Source organism: Sminthopsis crassicaudata, chromosome X (assembly GCF_048593235.1).
Source record: "Sminthopsis crassicaudata isolate SCR6 chromosome X, ASM4859323v1, whole genome shotgun sequence".
Lineage (NCBI taxonomy): Eukaryota > Metazoa > Chordata > Mammalia > Dasyuromorphia > Dasyuridae > Sminthopsis > Sminthopsis crassicaudata.
The window spans coordinates 6468962-6491992 of NC_133623.1; the positions used below are offsets into that span (position 1 = coordinate 6468962).

At 40.8% G+C, this 23031-nt stretch overlaps 1 protein-coding gene across 1 annotated transcript in view; it reads right to left on the bottom strand.

The window, feature by feature from the left end:
• Nucleotides 1-23031, bottom strand: part of TRPC5 (transient receptor potential cation channel subfamily C member 5) — a 154958-nt gene that overhangs the window by 85130 nt on the left and 46797 nt on the right. The window contains exon 2 of the mRNA XM_074278255.1: nucleotides 16660-16751. The gene's annotated coding sequence lies outside the window, so the exon portion shown is untranslated. The remainder of the gene's footprint in view (nucleotides 1-16659; nucleotides 16752-23031) is intronic.

The following is a 23031-nucleotide window of genomic DNA, read 5'->3' on the forward strand; positions in this document are numbered from 1 at the left end:
GGATAAAAGTATAGACATTGACAGTTTAATGCGATTTACTAAAGAAGAATTACGGATGTGAATTAATCACCAAAATGTGCATGTAAGTGTTTAGAAAGCACTTCAGTCAATAAATATGTGATCCCCTTGCCAAATAGAAACTATGTGGTCAAGGCCAAGAAAATATTAAAATACAAACCCTTTTGTAAGATCTTAGAAAAGGAAGATGATAAAAGATTATGAACAGTATCATTTTATAAATGGCGAGAAGCCGAAGGAAAAACACATTGATGTGAGATCCAAGGGCAAAAAAAGTATTTTAAGGAAATTTAAATGTAAATTTCTGAGGAAATTTATGAGTAAAATTGGAAAAAGGGTAACAAATAGACAAGAAATGGAAAAGATGAATCACAACCTTTACAAAAACTTTCCTTCATCACTGGCAATGACACTCTACCCATCACAGGCCAGTGACTGTTTACATTCCCCCAGAAAATTTAATTTCGTTCCCACTAAGTAAAAACTCCTTCAATATTATATCTATATTGGGTAGGTGGGGAAAAGAGAATCCAAAAGTCAGCTAAGGTGGTGCAGCGGATACATCACTAGACCTAGCGTCTGGAAGATCTGAGTTCAAATCCTGTCTCATACATTTACTAGTAGGCAACTCACAATCTTCGGCTGCTTCAGTTTCTTTGTCAGAAATGATGATGATGTTGAAGAGGGCAAGTGGTTCAGTGAGAAGACCCCGATAATAGAATTTTTAAAAGGTCAGTCACCAGAGAATTAAATTGAGGGTCCCATAAAGGATAATGGATCATCTCCATGATGGTGATGAGAAGCTACAGCAAATTAGTAATGAAAAATTAGGCAAGAGAAACTGGAAGAAGGATGGCGTTAGAGATCTGGATGCCTGGGAAAGGAGGGGACCAAACACATCATAAGAGAGAGGGAAGAGCAGTGGACTACCTTCCTGCACCATTGGTATTCAGATATATGGGGACAAGTGCTTTCACTTGGGGTGGATCCCTTATACGGGAGTCATGGAAAAACAAGGATGAGAGTTGCATGGGATGGGAAGTCCAAGGGTAGGGGGAGAGGTCCGGTGCCGGAGAGAATACCCACCACAAGGAGGAAAGGAGGAATATCCGAGACCATTTCCTAGAGAGGATGATGGAGAAAAGCGAAAGCTGGCAAAACTTGTATTTTTGTTTGTTTCTTCTGCTAAGAAGAATGACTTTTGGACTATCAAGGACAGAACCGGAACAGTCCAAAGGGAATTGAAATGCAAGACAAGTCAGGACACACTAAAAGAGCACCTCACGGCCCTTGAGAAGTTCAAGCCACTAGGTCTTGATGAACTGTATCTGTGAGAACGGAAAGAACTGGCAGATGTGGCTGCCGAGTCACTGTCAGCCATCTTTGAAAGATCAGGGTTAACTGAAGGACAAGAACTGCTGTCCTGATTTTCCAAAAAGGGAAGAGAATGAAATTGGGAAACTGGAGGCCAGGGAGCAGACTGAGGAGACTGTGGGGCAGTGATCCAAGGTTGTTAGAGTGTTTACAAGGTGTTTATATCAGATGTTGCAGAAAATCAGAAGAATAAGCCTTGCCAAGTCCGACAGAACCACACACTTTTAAAGAACTCGCTTGTGTGTTTTCATCCACGTGGAGTTGGGGCCACGCCATCAATCTGAGTGTCTGTCTGGACCACAGCTCATTATTCAACAGGTCTGAGTTCTGAATCAAAGAGTAACTGTAGGGCAGCTAGGTGGAGCAGTGGATAGAGCACTAACCCTGAAATCAGGAGGACCTGAGTTCAAATCTGGCCTAAGACACTTAATACTTTGTAGCTGTGTGACTCTGGGCAACTCATTCGACCCCAGTTACCTCAGCAAAAAGAAACAAGCAAAAAACCAAAACAAAACAAACCAAAAAAAAGATGAGTAACTGTAAGCACCCCATGGGAACTCCCAGTGGGAGAATCAATGCCAGCAAGATGGTTAAAGCAGGACCCCTCATTCCAAAAGGACATTCTGTGGGCATACCACTGTCCTAAAGACTATGGCAATGGAGACCTCTTGAGAACTAGGTACTTCCTAGTTTACAAAGGGATGGCTCCTACTAGTTTCGGGCCATCTGTCCCAGTGCTTAAAATGCTGAGCCTCCCTTTCAGTCGGGTCCCATTGGGTTTGGAGGCTCTGCTTAAAGTATAAAGACTTATCTGGAAGCAAGGGGGAATCTATTTAGTCAATATCTGCCATTGACACCTTAGTTTGAATTAGTTATCAGTCTACTGAGGGAGTGAAGCCTGAAGGAGCCACACATACAAGGAAGGAGTTCAATCTGGAGTCAAAAGACTCTTGGCAGGGGCAGCGAAGTGCTGCAGTGGATAGGGCACCAGCCCTGAATTCAGGAGGACCTGAGTTCAAATGTGGTCTCAGATACTTAACACTTCCTAGCTGTGTGACCCTGGGCAAGTCACTTAACCCCAACCTCAAAAAAAAAAAAAAAAAAAAAAGACTTGGCAGAATCAAATTTGATCATGAATATGAAATGTTTTGTAAACCTTAAGCTTCTGAAAAAGTGGGAGCTATGAATATAGAGCTTGAAAGTACTGGAAATTTGGGAGGGAAGGAGAAGAAGAGTCGCTGTATACAGCTGTGACTTACTCTTCAAGCTTTGGCCATTCATTCCTTCAGGGCCATGGTGCAGGGGAAAGAAGGATGGATTTACAATTGGAGGATTCTGGTCCCTTCTGTGGACTATAGTTCCTTATCTACAAAACGTGGCTACTGGGCCAGAGGACTTTGGAGGCCCAGTTCGGGAGCTGGGCTGCTATAGTTCTAATAAAGCTGGCTCCTACTGGTTCCCAAGGACTCTGTCCTTTGGAAGTACCTCCCCAGGGATTGCCCCAGAGATTAAGGTTATTGAGTGTGTGTGTGTGTGTGTGTGTGTGTGTGTGTGTGTGTGTGTGTTGCGTATCTGTACATGTGGGGGATATGATCACACCTGTGTTTTAGGAAAATCACTTTGGCAGACGAGTGGAGAATGGATGGGTTTGGTAGAGATGAAAGGGGCTTGGTCTTTAGGCTTAAAAAAGGTAAGAAACTTGTATATGGGCAGAGTGCATTCCCTATTAAGTGGAATACATGACCTCCTCAACTCCACCTTTCAGAATTCTTCTCTTGCTTGTGTGGCTCAGCTCGAGCCTTCCCTGATCCTCAACTTTCCTTCCTTGAGTCTTTCTAGAGCTTTTTGTTTGGATTTCTCTTTTGCTCCCTTTAGTCCTTCCATTGCCTTATAGCTGGGCACACTGCATCGGGTAGAATACAGTCTCCTAAGATCTGTCATCTTAGTCATCCTAAGAATACAGTCTGTTTAACAGATCAAATTGAGAAGAGGACAGATATGTTCTGGGGAGACAGAATAGGCCACAGGGAGGAAAAACACTCAGAAGTCATTGTAATCCCTGGTGAGGCAGTGCAGACAATCGTGGAGAAAGTGGCAATTAAAAGGTGGTAGCAAGAAGGAAGGAAGGATTCACAGGATTTCGTGACTGATTGGCTGTCTCAGGAGGAAAAAGGGAGACGTAGTGTTCAGAGGTAACTGGGAGATCTTAAGTCTGGGTACCCGACCAGACAGAAATAAGAAATGGGGAAAGCAAGTGGAGAGAAACCAGGGAGTTTGATTAGGGAATATATAGTCAGTCAATGAGCATTTATTTATGATATGTTTGGGAAGTAAAATGAAGTAAAACCCCACCCTACTTTCAAGGAGCTCCCAATCTAATGAAGGAGGCCAGATAAACAAAATGGTAAAAGAGTAACAAGATTGTTAAAGAGTAAGATAATTATCCAAGAGTAACAAAGGTATCAGAGTAACAAAATTGTTAAAGAGTAAGAAAATTATCAAAGAGTAACAAAGTTATCAGAGTAACAAAATTGTTAAAGAGTAAGAAAATTATCAAAGAGTAACAAAATTATCAAAGAGTGACAAAACTGTTAGAGTAACAAAATTGTTAGAGTAACAAGATGATTCAAGAATAAACTAGGGGTAGTCTCAGAGAAAAGTCACTAAGAATAAGGACTGGGAAAGGAATAGGGATGCTTGAAAGTATGCCCAGGGGCTGTTAATGGTTCCTATAGGCTACTACTTTCTCCCTAAATTACTTTAGAGGCTTGTCCAAGTGACACATTTAATCTGTTCCTTTTCAGAGCAGTATAGTTCTTGAGAGCCTGCGACACACAAAGCAAAGTCTCCTGAAAGACTGCTTTAGATATGTGTAACAAGAGGCCTCAAGTGGTCCTGAGTGAGAGAGTTACTCAGGCCAGATGCCCTCTCTGCTCCTTTCCCCCCCTCTTCACCTTGAAAATGCCCAGAACTATGGGAGGAGCTCAAAGTTGGTCAGCAAGGGGCTGATGGGGATCTCCAGCTCCTACTTTGGGAGCTGGAGGTCCCAGCCTCCTTACTATGGTTTCCTAATTGGCCTTTTATTAAAAAGAACCGTTCAAAGCAAAGGCTCCAAACTAGGCTGGCGTCTGTTCTGGCTAGGCAGATTAGAGCCTGGGAGACTGCATGGATATTCCTAGTAGGAGCTATTCCTCTACCAGAATTCAAGGGTGAGAGAGGGCTGAGGAAGCATGGGCCGCAGTTGGACTAATGGTCATTTTCATCTCTGTCTGGCCTCCAGACTTTGCCCAGCCCTCCCTCGCTTCAAATCCAATTCACTTGAATGTCATGGTATCACCTCCCTGATATCTTGGGCCCCTTCTGACAAAGGCCAAAAAGCAACAAGGGCTCTCATGGTGGGGCTCAGGTGAGCCACCTTCCCGGGAGAATCACTTGCCTTCATCCACCCTGGCTGAAGAGGGCTAGTTCTCTTTGTAGGATAGGCTAGTCTTGGTCTGACTCTATTGGTCCCAGGATTCACCCCCTCAGGGGCCTCTAGATCTAGACGCCAAGACTCTGAGATAGACAAATAGCTCTCCAGTGAAAAGATCACAAGGGACCTCATGTAATGCTGCTTGGAAACAGTTCCATTTTCCTTTTCTCTTAGCAGAGGTTGGAGCTGTCAAAGAGCCTGCCCCTGTGCTGACAGCAGCAGAGCAGGTCTATTATCGCCTGCCTAGGCCGACATTTTGCAGGGCTAGGCAAGGTGAGGTTTGCATCTCTCTGGCCCAGGTGAGTTGCCAGGGACCAGGGCCTTGAAAAAAGGGCTCAGCAAGGGCCGAGGCCGAGGCAGGGCTGGGATGGGATGGCAAGGAGGAGAGGGGAAATGAGTGGGGTGGAGGTGGAAAGAAATGGTAGAAAAAGGAGGCTGGCCAGAGTCCCTGGTTCGCTTTGAGCCTCAGGGGCCAATGAGGTCAACCATGTTTGTTCCCTTTTTCTGGTCAGTTAAATCTAGTCTCTCTAACAAGATCATGGCCTTCTTAAAGGCATGAGAAGGTAGCTTTCTTTTGCCTGTGCCTCAAATCAGTAAATAAGGCCAGATTAAAGTCCTTGCAGATGCAGACATTGCTGTGCTGGATGCTCTTTGATAGACATTTTCATATGCTTGTCTGATTTTGCCACAAAAAAACCTCGCGAAGTCCCTACATTTGTTCGTTCATCAAACTAGGGTTCAGCACCTACTATGTACAGGACATCCTGGAGGCACAAAAATAGGTCCTGCCTGCAACAAGTTTACATTACATTAGGGAAACAACACAAACACACAAAATCTATCCCAAGGGAAATACAGGGTAATGTGTGCGGAGTGGAGGCAGGGAGTCCAAATAGGAGTCCAAGCAGTGACGAAGGCCTGAACTGGTGCGGTAACTTTCTGATCTTTGGACAATTTAGCCCAGTGATGATCATATCTTGTGTGCTCTATAGCAGCCCACGTGGTCTGACCAGGGATTTTTTTTTCCTACATGCCCTTCAGGGAAGGACTCAAGCAATGACCCAGAATGCCAAAATTTGAGGCTGGTGCTGACAACTCTAGATTCTGTTCTCTTCTCTATCCAAGTTCTCTTTTGATGACTCATCTTGGTGTAGAGGTGACCTCTGGATCTAAGTATGGGTGGCCAGTGGATGTCATCTGTGAAGCAGTTGAGAACACTGGAGAGAAGTAGCTCAGCTCCAGGTCAGCTGCAAATGATTCATTCTTGGGTTGTAGCATTTCTTCTCTTTTTTTTCCCTCTGCAGCAACTCTTGAAAACGATTTCCTCAATCACAGAGATGCTGTGATCTGCCCTTGGGGAGGGAAGGAACATCTATCTCAACCTTCAACTTACGAGGCTCAAGCAGACTCAGGTGGGCAAGTGCAGGGACAGATCCCCCAGATATACTGACTGCTCAAGGGAGTCAAGTCTCCCCATTCTGCTTCCCCCATGCTAAGGCAAAAAGAAGGATGGGAGGGACACAATTACCCACAGCTCTCCACCAAGTGAGATAGCACAGTGGGTAGCTTAAGGTGAGAAGGGCCACAGCATCGACTAGAAGAACTTCACTGGAGACCAAGGACATCAGCAATGAAACCAATGGTGTCAGATGTGTCTCCATCCCAGAACTCCACCTTGTCTGGGCCCTACACCCCTTGGGGGTCTTTCTAGGATACACTCCCATGCAGAATCACATTTATTGCCTACATTCAAAATCGAAGGAAATGCTAAATTAGAATTGAGGCCAGTACTTTTTTTCTCACTTAAGTTTGTAGATCCCCTGAAATCAACTCATGGAGCCCCCGAGGAAGTTCACAGACCCAAAGTTAAAAGTCCCTCCAATGTACAAAGTAGAGGAAACGCAAGGGGACCAATTTGACCTTGGAGGTATTACTGAGAATTAGTGAAAATGATTAGGACATAATTCTATATCATTCAAAAAAGAGAGTCTAGGGGGCAGCTCGATGGCACAGTGGATAGAAATTAGGAGAACCCAAGTTCAAATCCATTCTCTTCTTAGCTGTGTGACAAAGCTTAACCCCAATTGCCTCAGCAAAAAAGAGAAAGAGAGTCTAGGTAAAGGGAATGGGGGGGGAGCAGAGTAATGGGTATATCCGGGAATCAACTGAGGTCCTCAAAAGTCCTCTCAGCCTCCAACCTCTGAGGACTTTGTGTCTTACTGACAGTATCTTCCTATACAGGGTTCGAAATCCCCTTAACTCCTGGCCAAGGTATGAATTCCTTGCCTGGTCCTCAATTAACCCCTGTTATTCTCAGAGTGACTGGCCAGATTACGTATACCTGGGCCATAACCTTTCAAAGGGAGAGCACTGTGTGTGTACACACACACACACACACACACACACACACACACACACAACACAACCGGAGGTGACCGGCTGGAGATATGAGCTTCGATTCCCTGGAAAGGCTGTATAACCATGTGGCCCATCCAGGGAACCCCCAACAATGAAGCAGAATGATGAAGAAACAATGATGGCAGAAGTTCTGGCCCAAAACCAATGGTCTTAGTAGAGGAGTTCCTTAACCAAGAAGGAAGTAGGACCAGTATCGATATACCAGATCTGGGAGAGCAAATCTCAAAGGGTCCAAAGGAAAAATAAATAGGAACCAATGGCCCAAAGTCCTTGAAAAGAATTGTGCTTAGGAAGGACAGAAGGCTCTCAAGAATGGCTTTCAAAAGAAAAGGAGACACAGTCCTGAAGAGGAAGAAGCTGTTTAAAGAGCATGATGGGGATGCACAGGAAACTCATTAAGCAATGTGGATTTAAGAGAATATAGAAGATGTAACTGAAAGAATGCAATGGGGGCAGCTAGGTGGGTGCAGTAGATAGAGCACCAGCCCTGAAGTCAGGAGGACCTGAGTTCAAGTGTGGCCTCAGACACTGAACACTTCCTAGCTGTGTGACCCTGGGCAAGTCACTTAACCCCAATTGCCTCAGGGAAAAAAAAATAAAAGAAATAAAAGAATGCAATGGCATGACATGACAAGGTCCAGTAGGAATATGGTGGGAGCTTGACAGCTCAGAATGAGTTAAATCTGACTAGGAAAGCCAGGGCCTCATAAATGGCTTCAGTTTTTTGAAAGCTATTCTGGGGAAGAGAGGAAGGTCAAAGAAAGGACAGGACTGCTGATCAGGATGGATGGACATAATAAACAATGGAGAAAAGGCAAACTCACTTAATTTTTATTCTGCTTCTGTTTTCCCTCTCAAGAAAAGTGCTGCATGGTGTAGAAAGGGCAGGCCCAAAGTGGTTAAGAGAAAGCTGGGAAGCCAACATAAATAGGCAGAGTTAAGAGCTGCTAGCTGGCCATGACAAGTTCCGGCCACTGAGCTGCAATGAACTACTCTCCATGGTACTGAAAGCCCGGCAAGGTAGGATTGCTGGGCCCCTGTCAGGGATCATAGCAAGATCAAGGAGAATGGATGAGGTGCCACAAACTGGAAAAGGGTAAATGTCCCAGTAGAAAAAAAGGGAAGAGAATGAAGTCTGCAAACTATATAGCCAGTTTGACTTGGATCGCCTAAGAAATTCTTAAGAAATCCTTAGTTAGCCGGTGGCCACAATACCAGAGCTAGAGTCAGGAAGACTGAGTTCAAATTCAGCCTCAGACACTTACTAGCTGTGTGACTCTGGGCAAGTCACATAACCTTCATTTACCTCAGTTTCCTCAATTATAAAATATGGATAATAATAGCATTTACCTTGCAAGCTTATGAAGTCCAAATGAAATCATACTTGCATAGTAGGCACTGGAAAAAATGCTTATTCCCTTCCTTATTCCCTCCCACAATTAGTAAACATTCAGAGAAGGAAACAGTAATAATGAAGGAATAGCATAATTTTCTTAAAATTGATGATCTATCTAATAGATGATCCAAGGAGATTAGAGCAGTAAACCATCATTGTGTACCTTTGATCCTATCAGATTGTCCCCACTTTTCTCCCTACACACACACACACACACACAGTCTCTCTCTGTCTCTGTCTCTCTGTCTCTCTCGGTCTCTCTGTCTCTCTCTCTCTCTCTGTCTCTCTCTGTCTCTGTCTCTCTGTCTCTCTCTCTCTCTGTCTCTGTCTCTCTCTGTCTCTGTCTCTGTCTCTCTGTCTCTGTCTCTCTCTCTCTGTCTCTATCTCTGTTTCTGTCTCTCTCATTTTCAATCTCTCCCTATCTCGTGGTACTTCCCCACTCAAATCCTCCCCCACTTCCTTAAGAACCCTCACCAGATACTACCATGTCCACCAGCTCTCAGCTTCTAGCTATCCTTCCTTTCATGGTGATGCTCTTTGCAAAGGCCCTCTACACTTGCAATCTCAATTTCCCTTTCTCTGTCTCTACTAATGTCTCTACAATCTGGCTTCTCCCTCATCATTCCATTCAAACTGCTCTCTCCTAAATTACCAGTGATCCGTTCATTACCAAATTGAATGTTTTTTTTTTTTTCTCAGTCCTTCTTGACCTCTTGATAGCCTTTGACACGACTGGCTACCATCCCTCTTGGATATTCTCTCCTCTCTGGGTTTTCCTTTGCTAAGCTGATTGAATCATATGAAACCATGCTCCAAATCACTGATAATAAGACATGCAAATTAACTCTGAGGTTTCACTTCACACCCTGAAAATTGGCAAAGATAGCAAAAAAAAGGAAATAGTCAACATTGGAGGCCTTGTGCAAAAACAGTCTTGAATACATGATTGTGGGAGAAGTGGTCCAACTCTTCTGGAAAATACTTTGGAATTATGGGAGAAGAAGAACATGCTCTTTGAAGCAGATGCCGTCCTATTGGCTCCCTGGTTAGAACTCTAGATTCTACCCCAGAAAAACTGAGCTCGGCCTGGCAATCTCTTGCCATGTCTTGTCTGGTGCTAGGCCTCTAATGCTTCCCACCTCTACACCAGCTTCCCTGCCTCCTGGCTGCTGTCTTCATCTCTCTGACCAGACCTCAGGGCTCTGACCTTGTTGTGGAAGCAGATCTCCACATACTTTTCCTGGTCATCGCCACCCCAGGCCTGACCAGGACTGCAAAGCATCCCCTTCCAATACCCCTTTACATATTTATTTCCCTCCAATTAGACTGTCAGCTCTTTCAGGGAAGGGCAATAGTCCCAGTACTCAGTGTGGACTAGGTTCTGAATTCATTCTGTCTTCTCTTCATGTCTGTCTTCTCTTCTCTAATCCTTCTCAAGGCAGGGGGAGGGAAGGGTAGTAAGATAAGAAAAGAAGAAGTAAGCCTCGGGCCCTCATGGCTGGAGTTAGGACTACCCTGTCCAGTCAGAGTCTGGGCCCAGTTCTGCTTGGCACAAGCCCTACCCTCCTATGGCCAACAACTGTACCACCCTTTATAGCCAGTCCTTATGCTTGGCTTACAAGTCTGCCTTGACAACTTGCCTCAGCTGCATTGCTCCAATATATGGGAAGCTTCACCTTGGAGACCTGCTGTGCAGAGAGGGTAATTTTAATTACATGCAATTCGTATCATCTGGGCTGACTTCCAAAACTTAACCCTCAGAGAGATGAAACTTCACGGTACATGTGACAACTTCAGGGACAGAAATGACAAATTTATGAGGAGGTGCCTGGATTCAGAGTAACTTAAACCAACAAGGGTCCTGGAAAGCCAGGGATGGAACAGAGAAGAGGGGCCCCATAAAGACAAAAGGTCGCACAAACCGCCAGACAAGCTTCTTGAATTTTTTCCTTAACTATTTTTCCATTGTTGCAAAAGAAGTTTCATTTTCAGGGCCCTTGTGGGTGTGGAGTGCATATTAATATTAATTAACATCACAATTTATAATACCAATTAATATAATCCAAATGATAGTTCTTATAATATTAATTAATATAATAATCAACATCACACTTATGTATATCAATCAATAGAATAATTAATATATTTACCATTTAAATTATTTATAATAATAAGTATAATAATTAATATTACAATTATTTATGATATTAATCTAGAAAGCAATATAATATCACACTCATTTATAGATTAATAGAATAATATAACAATTATTTATAATATTAACTAACATGATAATTAACATCACAATTATTCATAATATTAATCAGTTAACATCACAATTATTTATAATGTGAATTAATATAACTAATGTTGCAATTATTTACATAATAGTTAATATCACAATTACTTATAATAATAATGAATATAGTTAACATTGAAATTATTTATATATTATATATATTTATAATATTAATTACTAAAATAAATAATATAATTATTTACATTAATTAATATAATAATTAACATAACAATTATTTATGTTAATATAACAAACAGTTCAATTATCTATAATATTAATTAAAATACTAATTAACATCACACTTATTTATAATATAAACTAATATAATAACTAAAGTTGCAATTATTTTTAATACTAATTACTATAATAGTTAATATCACAATTATTTATAATATGAATTAATATAATAATTAACATTAGAGTTATTTATAATATTAGTTACCATAATGATCAACGCCACTATTTATATGAATTAATATAATAATTAACATAGCAATTGTTTATACTAATTAATATAATAGTAGCACAATTATTTGTAATATGAATCAATGTAATTAATATCACCATTGTTTATAACATGAATTAATATAATTATTTATCATATATTTAATAATTTTAATTAATTAAAATATATTCATAAATGATCATGGCTTAAAACAAAAGGCATCAAGACAACCGTTTTCAAAAGGCCAAGTTATACTAGACTAACGCCATACCCTTTTCTACAGGGTGACCATGGACCAGGACGGCAGACTTTGGATATGGTTCATGGCAGTCTTGAAAAAGCATCTGACCCAGTCTCTTGGGCTAATCTTATCCACATGATGGAGAGAGGGGGAAAGACAAAAGTGCATTCCAGTGGCTTTGCAATGGCTTGGATCACTGAAGTCAAAGTGTGGTCATTAATGGTTCAATGTCACCTTAGAAGGTCTCCAGCTATCTGTGCTTGGCCCTATGTGAGGTGAACTGATTCAACCATCATGTCTGCCAGCACCCGTAACCCTTAATGGCTGCTTGAGTCTCTCATGGGAAAGGGTGGGGGGTGGTTTCCGCCATGTTTATCTTGGCCTTGTGTTCGCCTATTCCCCAGGGTCAGAGCCCTGAGGTCTGGTCAGAGAGATGAAGACAGCAGCCAGGATGAAGGAAACCTGGTATAGAGGTGGGAAGCATTATAGAGGCCTGGCACCAGACAAGACATGGCAAGAGATTGCCAGGCCGAGCTCAGCTTTTCTGGGTTAGAATCTAGAATTTGCAGGAGATGCTCCAAAACTGGGCCTAGAGAAAGCTAACCTAATGCCTAACAACATCCGGCTCCCAACCCATTTCACCCAGTGGGAGCACGGGGCTAAATCTAATAAGCTGAAACTGAATACTGGATAAAAGAACGTCTTCTGCTCAGGCTGAAGAAATCATCATCCCAAGTACAAAATGGGGGAGCTGGAGCTAGCTAGCAAGCTGTCTAAAAGAGACCTGAGAGATGGAGTATGCTGGCGGCTGGAGAAACCAGCCCTCAGAGCTAAGGTGACTTTGGGTCACATGACAGAGGAGGATGGGAGATGAGACCCTGGAGGGACTAAGTGACTTCTCCAATGACACACGGCTGGTAAATGTCACATCTGAATCCAGGTTTTCCTGATTCTAAGTCAAGCATTCGACTACATTACACGAATTCTTAGCAGGAAAGGCCTTAATTTAGACCATCCCACCCAGGGACCAGTTGAAGAAGCTGGGGCCAATCCTGGAGAGCAGACTTGGGCACGGGTGGCAAGGGCCCATGTTCGGGTATTTCAAGGATTGTCATGAGAAACAGAAATTATGTTTATTCGGCTTAGCCGGGGCAGGGAAGGGGCGGAGGGGAGGACAACTAAGACGGGGAGTAGAGAAGCAGACTTAGGCTGATCGGAAGGAAAACCTTCCTAACAAGTGAAAGTATCTTCTAGTTGAGTGGGTTGCCTCCTGGGATTCTGGCATCTCAATCACGTGAAAGTTTCAAGTAAAGGTTGACCGCCTCGTAACGGGGGATTACTGTGGGAGACAAGTTGGACCACACAGTCCAGCTCTGACGTCCTGGGGCTGTGCTAATCCTAGTGATTCTCATGTGCTCCATGACCCTGGCCCCCAGCCCGGGCCTTGGTTCTCAGTCCCACCCCCTCTCTCCCTACCTAGGGAGAAGATTGTGTATTCCGCAGACAAGTGAAAGCCGCCATTATTAAACTTGTAATTAGCTGGCCTTTTCGGGCCTCTGTTTGATTGGGTGGTGACTTGACACACATTAGTAATTAAGGCACCTCAAGTACTAATCGCTATTATTTGCTCAGGCTTGGCAACCAGTCCTGTAGAGTGTATTTACAGGGAGGGTTGGGGCAGCCTGGTAGTTTTCTTTCTACAGTGCTATCTGCCCAGGAGCTGCTGTCAGCCAGCAGGCCCCGAGAAGAGCAGATTTGGAAATCACAGAACTGGGATGGCTTTTAGAATTCCACTTCAACCTCGTGTATTTGATTGGAGGGAGGCTCGGGGTGGGGGAGAAACTGAGGCTCAGAGAGGGGAGCTGGGATTCGCTCAAGGCCACGGATGTGAAATTCTCAGGCTTTATGGAAATGGGGTGAAAGCCAGCCTGGTCCAGCTAGGGAGAGGAAGCTTCTGTGGAGGAGTCAAGGGAGAAGAACGGGCAGGGGATGACATCATCTTCACTTGAGAGTTCTGGAGCTGCCTAGTTACACATATTGTTTCTGGGCCTTGAAGTTCCTTCTACCACCCCACCCTGCTTTTTTTCTTTTACTGAAGCAATTGGGATTAAGTGACTTGCCCAGGGTCACACAGCTAAGAAGTGTTAAGTGTCTGAGACCACATTTGGGTCCTCCTGACTTTAGGGTTGCTGCTCTATTCACTGTACCACCTGGCTCACCAGAGAGCTTAGATGCTCTCCTTAGGGTCAGGAGGAATCAAATGATCAGGTTCTCCCCCACCAATCCCCAAATGCAGTCAACCGCACCAGCTTTTTTGCTCCCCAAATACATCATGGCTATAAGCCACCTGCTTTGGCCCAGGGGTCTTTTGTATTTGCACTTCCACAGAAGAGATTGACTTCTAAATGTTCATTGATGGGATGCTGGAGCACAGGAGGGAAAGGGTTAAACTGCTGGGGGAAAAGCTTTTTACCATGAATCAGAAAGCCATGAGAGATTCCCAAAAAAGAAGAGAGGGGCCATAAAAGAGAAAGAAGACAATGTCCTTATTATCTCAAAGTTCCAACTCGCTCCTGTGGCCAGCCTCGCTTTGTTTAATACCCGAAGTCTTAGGAAATCAAGTTCAATCACAATTTTAGGACTGGTCTGGGGATTTCATTAGGCCATTAGGATTTTAATGGTCAAATTTATTTATGGCTGGGCTCTTCTCCAGGCCTAGGCCTCTAGGCCTCTGTTCCTATTGGGAAGGATGATAAATAAAAAAGCAGCACGTTTCTTTGCAGGACTGCCTTGCTGCAGGGCCTCTGGCTGGGCTCGGGGCCTTCTTCAGTCCCAACAGACACAGTGATGACACGAGTGCTTCAGCTCACTTGGCTGGTGCTAACCCCCTCCTTAGGTTAAAGCTCCTCTGTGCCAACCATTCAGCCTTGCCTTTGCCTCAGTTTGCTAGCCTCCTGTAGGCAAAGGGTCTAGAACTCACTTCAGTTGGAGTGCAGACAAAAGGTCAGCCCCTTCTTAGGGACTAGGTCTCATGGACTCCATTCATAGCAGTCTTTTTCTCAGAGAAATACTTTCCTCACCCTTCTTCTCTAATCCGTTCTCTCCTCCCTCCCTTCCTTTCTTGTCTCAGACCAATGCGGCCTTGGGGAAAGGCAGGAGAAAAACATCAGATTAAATAAAGGGGACCTGGGTTCTATTTCTTGTCTTTATAGCAAGGACATAAAAGGATAAAGACCAAGGGGGTGTGCCCTCATTCAGGTCTGGGCTTGAAGCCATGAGCCTCCAGACACTGAACTCAAGCAGACACAAAATGGAGGGCTTTGGGAAATGTGAATGCAGCTGGAGAGAGCAAAGGCGGGGATAGACAAGACAGGAAGAAGACATCGGTCCATGAATCGAGACACTGACAGTTTAAAGGGAAGGGACCAGGTTAGGCAGGGGAGTGATTTTGGGTTTCTTAGAAAGGTTGCCGCCCTCCAGTCTGCCACTCATTTGGGATCAGGAGAGATACTTCCCAAATATGATGGCCGCCATTTGTTTACATAGACGCTTCAGAACTGGATGGGACTTTCTGTGGTCGCCAGCTCCAGCCTTTGGCTTCTTCCTTCTCTTTTGGGGTACGCCCCTCCTGCCTGATTCCAAACCTAAGTCCTTGTCTTGAACATGGAATGGCCGTTTCTCAGTCCTCGTCCTTCCTGCGCTCTCAGCAGCACTGGACATCGCTGCACAGCCTTTTCTTCTAGAAACTCTCTCCTTTCTAAATTTTTGGTTCATCCTTGTCTCTTGGCTCTTCTATTTATCTAACTATTCTTCAGTCTCCTTTGCTGGATTTTCATCCAGGTCACACTTATTACCTATGGCTCTCCCTCAAGGCTCTCTCATGAGACCTCTTCTTCTTTCTCTCTAGATGCTTAATTGATGACCTGATCAGCTCCCTTGAATTTAATTATCAGCTCTATGTGTATGACTCTTAGATCTCTATCTCAGTCCTGATCACTCTCCTGAGCTCCATTACTAAATCACCAAATATCTCTTGGATATGTTGAACTGAAAGCATCTCAGACTCAATAGGCCTAAAACAGGACCAATTAGCTTTCTCAATAAGCCCTTCCCTCTTCACAACTTCCATAACATTGGACATTTTTCCAACCACCTAGGTTCAAAATCTTGATGCCATTCTCTACTCTTCTGTTCTGCTCCCCACCTCAACCTATCAATCCAGTCTCATTGATTCTACTTCTCTAATGTCTTTGACATATCTCCTCTCTACTCACCTTGGGTTACTACTCAAAGAAAGGTCCCCATCACCTTTGACTTAGACTACCACAATACCCTTCCTCCTAACTGGGTTCCCTGCCTCAAGACTGTCCCTACTTCAATCCGTACTCCATACAACCACCACAATGATGATTTTTCAAGCGTAGGATTGACCAGGTCACTCTGATACCCAGTAAACTCTAGTAGTTTTCTGTGACTTCTATGATCAAATATCAATTCTTCCCGTTGACATTTAAATCTCTCCACAACCTGCATCTTCTTTTATACATTATATGTTATTTTATTTTTTATACATTATACATTTTTTTTACATTATTTGCCCCCACATATTCTCATGCTCCAGGAAACTGTCCTTCTTGTTAGTTCTTACACAAGACACATCACCTCCCATTTCTGTACCTTTTTCCCTGTCTGTCTTCCCAGTCTACCTCATGGAATCTCTGGTTTCCTTCATCGCAACTCAAGGGCCACCTTCAGTATGATGCCTCTCCTAGTCCCTCCAGCTGCCCTCCAGGATTACCACATATCTGGCTGTATGTTTTGAATACATGTCTCTCTGTGTGTATAAACATATGTATATATGTGCATATGTACAAATATACATATGTACACACATGCTGTCTTCCCCATTAGATTATAATCTCTTTTAAGGGAAGCTCCTGCTTCATTTTTGTCTTTGGATTTAATAAATGTTTATTGAGTTATGAATCTGACTTACCTTTAGGGGCTGTTCTTGGGGAAGGAGGGCCTTTTGTTTTTCAGTACTCCTGATTCCTAGGATGGCAGGATTTCTGTGGTCCCAGGGTTTTCCTATCAAGGTAAAAGATAGGATTAGTACTTTCCAAATCTCCATGAGGCCAATTAGAATCTTTGTTACTGTTCCAAATAAAATGTTAACCATTGAATATTACATTTAGAAGAAACCAGGGATGTCTTCCCCTCATCCTTGCAACACAATAAATGAGATCAGCTTCATCCCGGAAACTGCCAATGCTTCCTTGGCTAAATAAGAAGGGGCAACTAAAGAGAGAGGCTTAAATGAGGATTGTTCATCTTATCTTCTTCACAGCCGTGACTAGTGGCCCCAAAGACTTCATCCATGTATTTTAGATGGGGGGGGTTTAAGAAGCCCTCTAGGGCAGCACCAAGATGGCAGAATAGCAAAGTACAATTGAGCTCCCTAATATATCTCCCCTATAACAATCTAGAAAATGTTCCAGACCCAATTCTGATGTGGAAATTTTTTAAAATTGGGATATGCAGGAAGCATAGTGGACAGAGTATTGACCCTGGAGTCAAAGGACCTGAGTTCAAATCTGGCCTCAGATACTTGACACTTACTAGCTAGCTGTATGACCCTAAGCAAGTCACTTAACTCCAATTACCTTACAAAAAGAAAAAAAAAAAGAAAAAAGGAACCTGACTGGCCCAAGATCACATAGGTACTTGGCTATGTACTGAACTAAGAACAAGCTTAAAAGCAAACCAAAGTTGTACATCTCTAAGCCCAGGACATAAGCACGCTCTCAGTTCTAGCCTCCAGCCAAGTCTAATGCCTATAGCAGAAAGACCAGGACAGAAATTTCAGATGAAAGGGGAGTCTGTAATTCTGAATTCTAGAGAAATGAAATCTATGGAAGGAAGACTTAGAAAGAGTATTAATGGATTGGAACAAGAGGTACAAACTCTTACCCAAGAAATAAACTTCATGGAAATCAACATTGATCAAATAGAAGCTAATGATCCCCACTAGACTTCAAGAAATAATAAATCAAAGTCAGAAGACGGGGAAACACAAGAAAATGTAAGATATCTCATAGCAAAAACAACCGATATGAAAAACAGATCAATGAGAGAGAATTTAAGGATCATTAGACAATCAGAATACCACAAGAAAAAAAAGAAGAGCCTCTGGACATCTTATTTCAAGAAATCACTTTAAAAAGCCTTCTCTTAGAACAAGGCAAAGAAGAAACAGAATTTACTGGTCACTTCCTAAAAGAAACTCTAAAATGAAAACTCCTAAAAATATTATGGGCAAAATCTAGAGTTTCCAGGTCAAAGGAAAAAAATGTTGTTGCAAAGGAAAAAAAAAAAATCAAGTGCTCAGGAGTCACAGCCAGGATGACAGAAAACTTAGCAGCTACTACATAAAGGAGAGAAGAGCTTGGACTATGGTATTTCAGAAGGCAACTAGGCTTCTAGTCAAGAACAATTTACCCAGAAGAACTAAATATAATTCTATTGGGAGGGGAGAATGAATTTTAATGAAAAACAGGGACTTCTAAGCATTCCTGATGAAAAGGCCAGAGAGGAGTAGAAATTGTGAAATACAAACATTAAGAGTCAAGAAAGACATAAAGAGATGAACATGGGTAAGAAATCTTAAGGAACTAACAAAGATAAACTCCATTCTAAAATAAGGAGATGTCACATATAATGCCTCAGAACTCTATCATCATTAAGGGTCATAGAGGGAGTGGAATTAGAAGACATGAGGATGGTTTTGTTATAATAAGAGCTAACATTTATAGAGAGCTTACTATGTGCACTGAATGAAACACTTTACAAATATTACCTCATTTGATTCTTACAAGAACCCTGCAACATAGGTGCAATCATTATCCCTCTCTTACAGATGAGGAAACTGAGGGAACCAGATGATAAGTGACTTGCCCAGGGTCACACAAATAGCAAGTATCTAAGATCAGATTTGAATTCAAGGGCTTCCTCACCCTAGGCCTGGTGTTCTATATACTGTGCCACGTTTTAGAAGGATGTAAAGGGATGGGAAGAAGAATACACTGGGTGGAGGGGAAGACAAGAAGCATGAAGGTACTTGTCTCATGTGAGGGGTGCAAGTAGAAATCCATAAATAACAAAAAAGAGGGAGAAGCAAGTGACACTGGATCCTTATTCATCTAAGCTGGTCAAAGGAATGAATAATACAAATCTATGGGTAAAGAATACATATGCAGAAATACATTTAACTAAACAAAAGGAAAAGGAGAGAGAGAAAGGGGGAGGAATAAGAGAGAGGACAGATTAAGGGAGAAATTAGTTTTTTTAAGCAAAGCAAATTCTAACTAAGGAAGGTGGACGTCAAAGAGCGGCTTAAAAGAAAAGAGGGAAAAAGATAAAATCTGTTATTTGATTCAGGGTAAAAGGAAAAAGAAGAGAGGCAGGGGAACAGAAACAAATGACATTACACCTGGAATACTGATTCTGAGTTCACTCTTCTTTTGTCGCCCTCTTCTGCTTTATAAAGAGGGAATGGGAAACAGAGAGAAGGAAAGTATTAAAGGAATGGATGGAAGAAAACATAATTAATTAAATGATAAATGTGAATGGGATAAACTCATCCGTAAGAGAAAAGAAAATAGCAGAATGTATTAGAAAGAGGAATGCAACAATAACATTTTTACATGAAATATACATGAAGCATAAAGACTGAAAATAAGAGTCTGGAGCAAAATCCATTATACTTCAGCTAAAGTAAAATGGGCAGGGATAGCAATCATGATCTTGGACAGAGCAATAGCAAATAGACTTAATTAAATAAACTTAATTAAAAGAGATAAAAGGAAAACTACATTTTGCTGAAAGGTACATAGACAATGAATTAATATCAATATGATGGTCCAAATGATGCAGCAGCTAAATAGTCATAGTTAAATTAGTTAAATTATAGAGAAAAATAGATAGAAATGCTATAATAGTGGGGGGCCTCAATTTACCACTTTCAAACCTAGATAAATCTAATAACAAAAAAAGTGGAGGGTATGAATGGAATTTTAGAAAAGTTAGATAAGATAGATCCCTGGAGATTACTGAATGGGAATAGAAAGGAATAAAGCTAGATATTAATTAGTGTGAATAATGCATCTCCTGAAGTGATCACATTATTTGAATCTACAATGCATGCTTCCATTGGGCTAGAATCAATCATCATATTTTATACAATTATTTACTTGAATAGTTTGAATTCAAATAATGCACCTCTTCAAGAGATTTGTTATTTGCAGTAATTGGGACCTGGCTGCATACATATTTCTCAGCTGTTCATAGCGCCTTTGTAACAAAGGACCATGAAATGAGGGAATGAAACCCCACAAAAATGCAGAAAAGCAGAAAGCTTAAACACTTCTTTTACTGATTACGATGCATCAGAAATTATATTCACTAAAGAGCCATTGTAGAAACAATTAAAAATTAATTGGAGACTAAACAACTTAATCCTAAAAAATGAATTGGTCAAAAAACAAATTACAGAAACAATCAATAATTTCTTAAAGAAAATGACAACAATGAGACAGCATACCAAGATTTTTGAGATGCAGCCAAAGCAGTCCTTAAGATAATAATTATATCTCTAAACACTTTCAGCAATACAATCAAAAGAGCAATTCTTTGGATTGGCATGTAACTTAAAAATACTTATAAAAAAACCCTTCAGATTACCCTCCCCACAAATACACAATTAAACATCAAAACAGAAATCCTGGGACTCAAATAAAAGATTAGCAAGATTAAAAACAAAATAACTACCTAATTAACAAATTAAACTAGGAGCTTCTTAAAAACACAATAAAATAAACCATTAGCTAACCTGATTTTTAAAATAAAGAAAATCAAGTAACTAGTATCAAGAATAAAAAGATTAATTCACATCAAATGAAGAAACAAAAGAAATGATTGCTACTATTTCACTCAATTATATGCCAATAAACTGAAATGGATTAATATTTATCAAAATATAAAATAATCAATGAGAAATTACCTAATCTTAGAAAATTAAATTAAACAAGCCCCAGATGAATTCTTTTTTTTTCAACAAATTAAAGTCATTTTATTTTTTTTTTATTCATTTTTCCAAATTATCCCCTCCCTCTCTCCACTCCCTCCCCCCGATGGCAGGTAATCCCATACATTTTACATGTGTTACAATATAACCTAGATACAATATATGTGTGTAAATACCATTTTCTTGTTGCACATTAATTATTAGCCTCCGAAGGTATAAGTAACCTGGGTAGATAGACAGTAGTGCTAACAATTTACATTCGCTTCCCAGTGTTCCTTCTCTGGGTATAGTTATTTCTGTCCACCCAGATGAATTCTTAAAGAAAAAAAATACCAGGATCAGATGAATTTATAAGTGAAATCTATCAAAAGTTTAAGAGACAATTAATCTCTTTTTCATTATTATAGCTTTTTATTGACAGAACATATGCATGGGTAATTTTTGCAACATTTTCCCTTGCACTCACTTCTAAGGAACAAGTAATTTCAATATTATATGAACTGTTTAGAGGTAAAAAGGTATTCTACCAAATTTCTCCTATGACACAAATATGGCCTTGTTCCCTAACCAAAGAGAGTCAGAACAGAGAAAGAAACCCATACATCAATGTCCCTAATGAATATTGATGTAACAAGAACACTATAGCAATATATCAGAAAGATTATGCACTACCGCCAGGTTGGATTTATACCAGGCATGGAGGACTGATTGAATATTAGGAAAACTATCAACATAGTTGACAATATGCATAACTAAACTCAACAAAAATCATATGATTATTTCAACAGATGCAGAAAAAGCTTTTGACAGAATACAAAGCCCATTCCTGTTAAACACCAGAAAGTATAAGGATAAATGGAACTTTCCTTTATAGGAGAAGTAGTATCTATCTAAACCCAAGAGCTAACGTTATTTGTAACAGAGATAATCTAGAAGCCTTTTCACTAGGATTGAGATAAAGCAAGGATGTCCATTATCAAAATTACTATTCAGTATATTAGAAATGCTACTTATAACAATAAGATGAAAAAAGAAAATTAAAGGAGTAAACATAGGCAAAGAGGAAGCAAAATTATTGCTTTTTGCAAATGAAATGATGTTTGACTTGAAGAACCCTACAGAGAACTAAAAAGCTGAAAGAATTAACAACTTCGGCCAATTTGCACATACAAAATAAACCCACATAAATCAATAGAATATATACACATATATGTATATTTATATACACATACATATATGTATATATATATATACATATATGTATATATACATATATGTATATATATATATACACATACACATACATATATGTATATATATTATCAACAAAATGCAGGAAGAAAAGATAGAGAAATTTAGCTTCATATAATGACAGAAAACAAAATATTTGGAAGTCTACTTGCAAATATGTATCTACTAATATAGTAACTATATGAATACATCCATAAATGTTCTTTATACAAATAGACATTTAAAAAGTGGAAAAATATTACTTGGGCAGGTCAAGCCAATATGATAAAAATGACAATGTTACCAAAATTAATTTACCTATTCATTACCATGCCAATCAAACTACTACAGAATCACTTTGTATGGCTGCAAAATATAACAAAAGTCATCCGCAGGAACAAAAAGTCAAGAATTTCGAGGGAATAAATGAAAAAAGGAAGCCTAACAATACCAGATTGTAATCAATACTATAAAGCAACAATCATCAAAATAATTTGGTACTGGTCAAGAAATCCTGAGTCTGATCAGTAGAGCGGATTAGGTACATAATATATAGAAACAAATGAGCACAGTAGCAATAGCGTTAGACAAATCCAAAGATCCCAGATATTGGGGCAAAAACTCACCATTCAAGAAAAAACTGAGCAGAAAATAGGAAATCAGTTTGATAGAAACCAGGTATAAACTCCATATAGTAAGATAAGCTTCAAATGGGTTCAAGATTTAGATATGTATGACCTCAGGAAAGTCATTTGAACTCTTCCTGTTTCAATTTCCTCCTAGGGAGTTGTTCTTCCAGTGGTGGAGCTTGAAAATCCTTTTCGGCTCTGAATTCATGAGCCTATTACATTAAGCCCTTTGTTAAACCTAAACTCTTAAGTAAATGTAAACTGTTACTCTAAATATTTGGGATAATACTTGGGTGGAGGGAGTATTCATTAATCTGTAATCTCAGATTATTTACACTAGCCAAATTGCCTCTGGTAACTGTCATCAGAGTTCTTCAGACCTTTGCAGAGGCTTTTTTGCCTCATCCCTTCTTTACCCATGGAATCT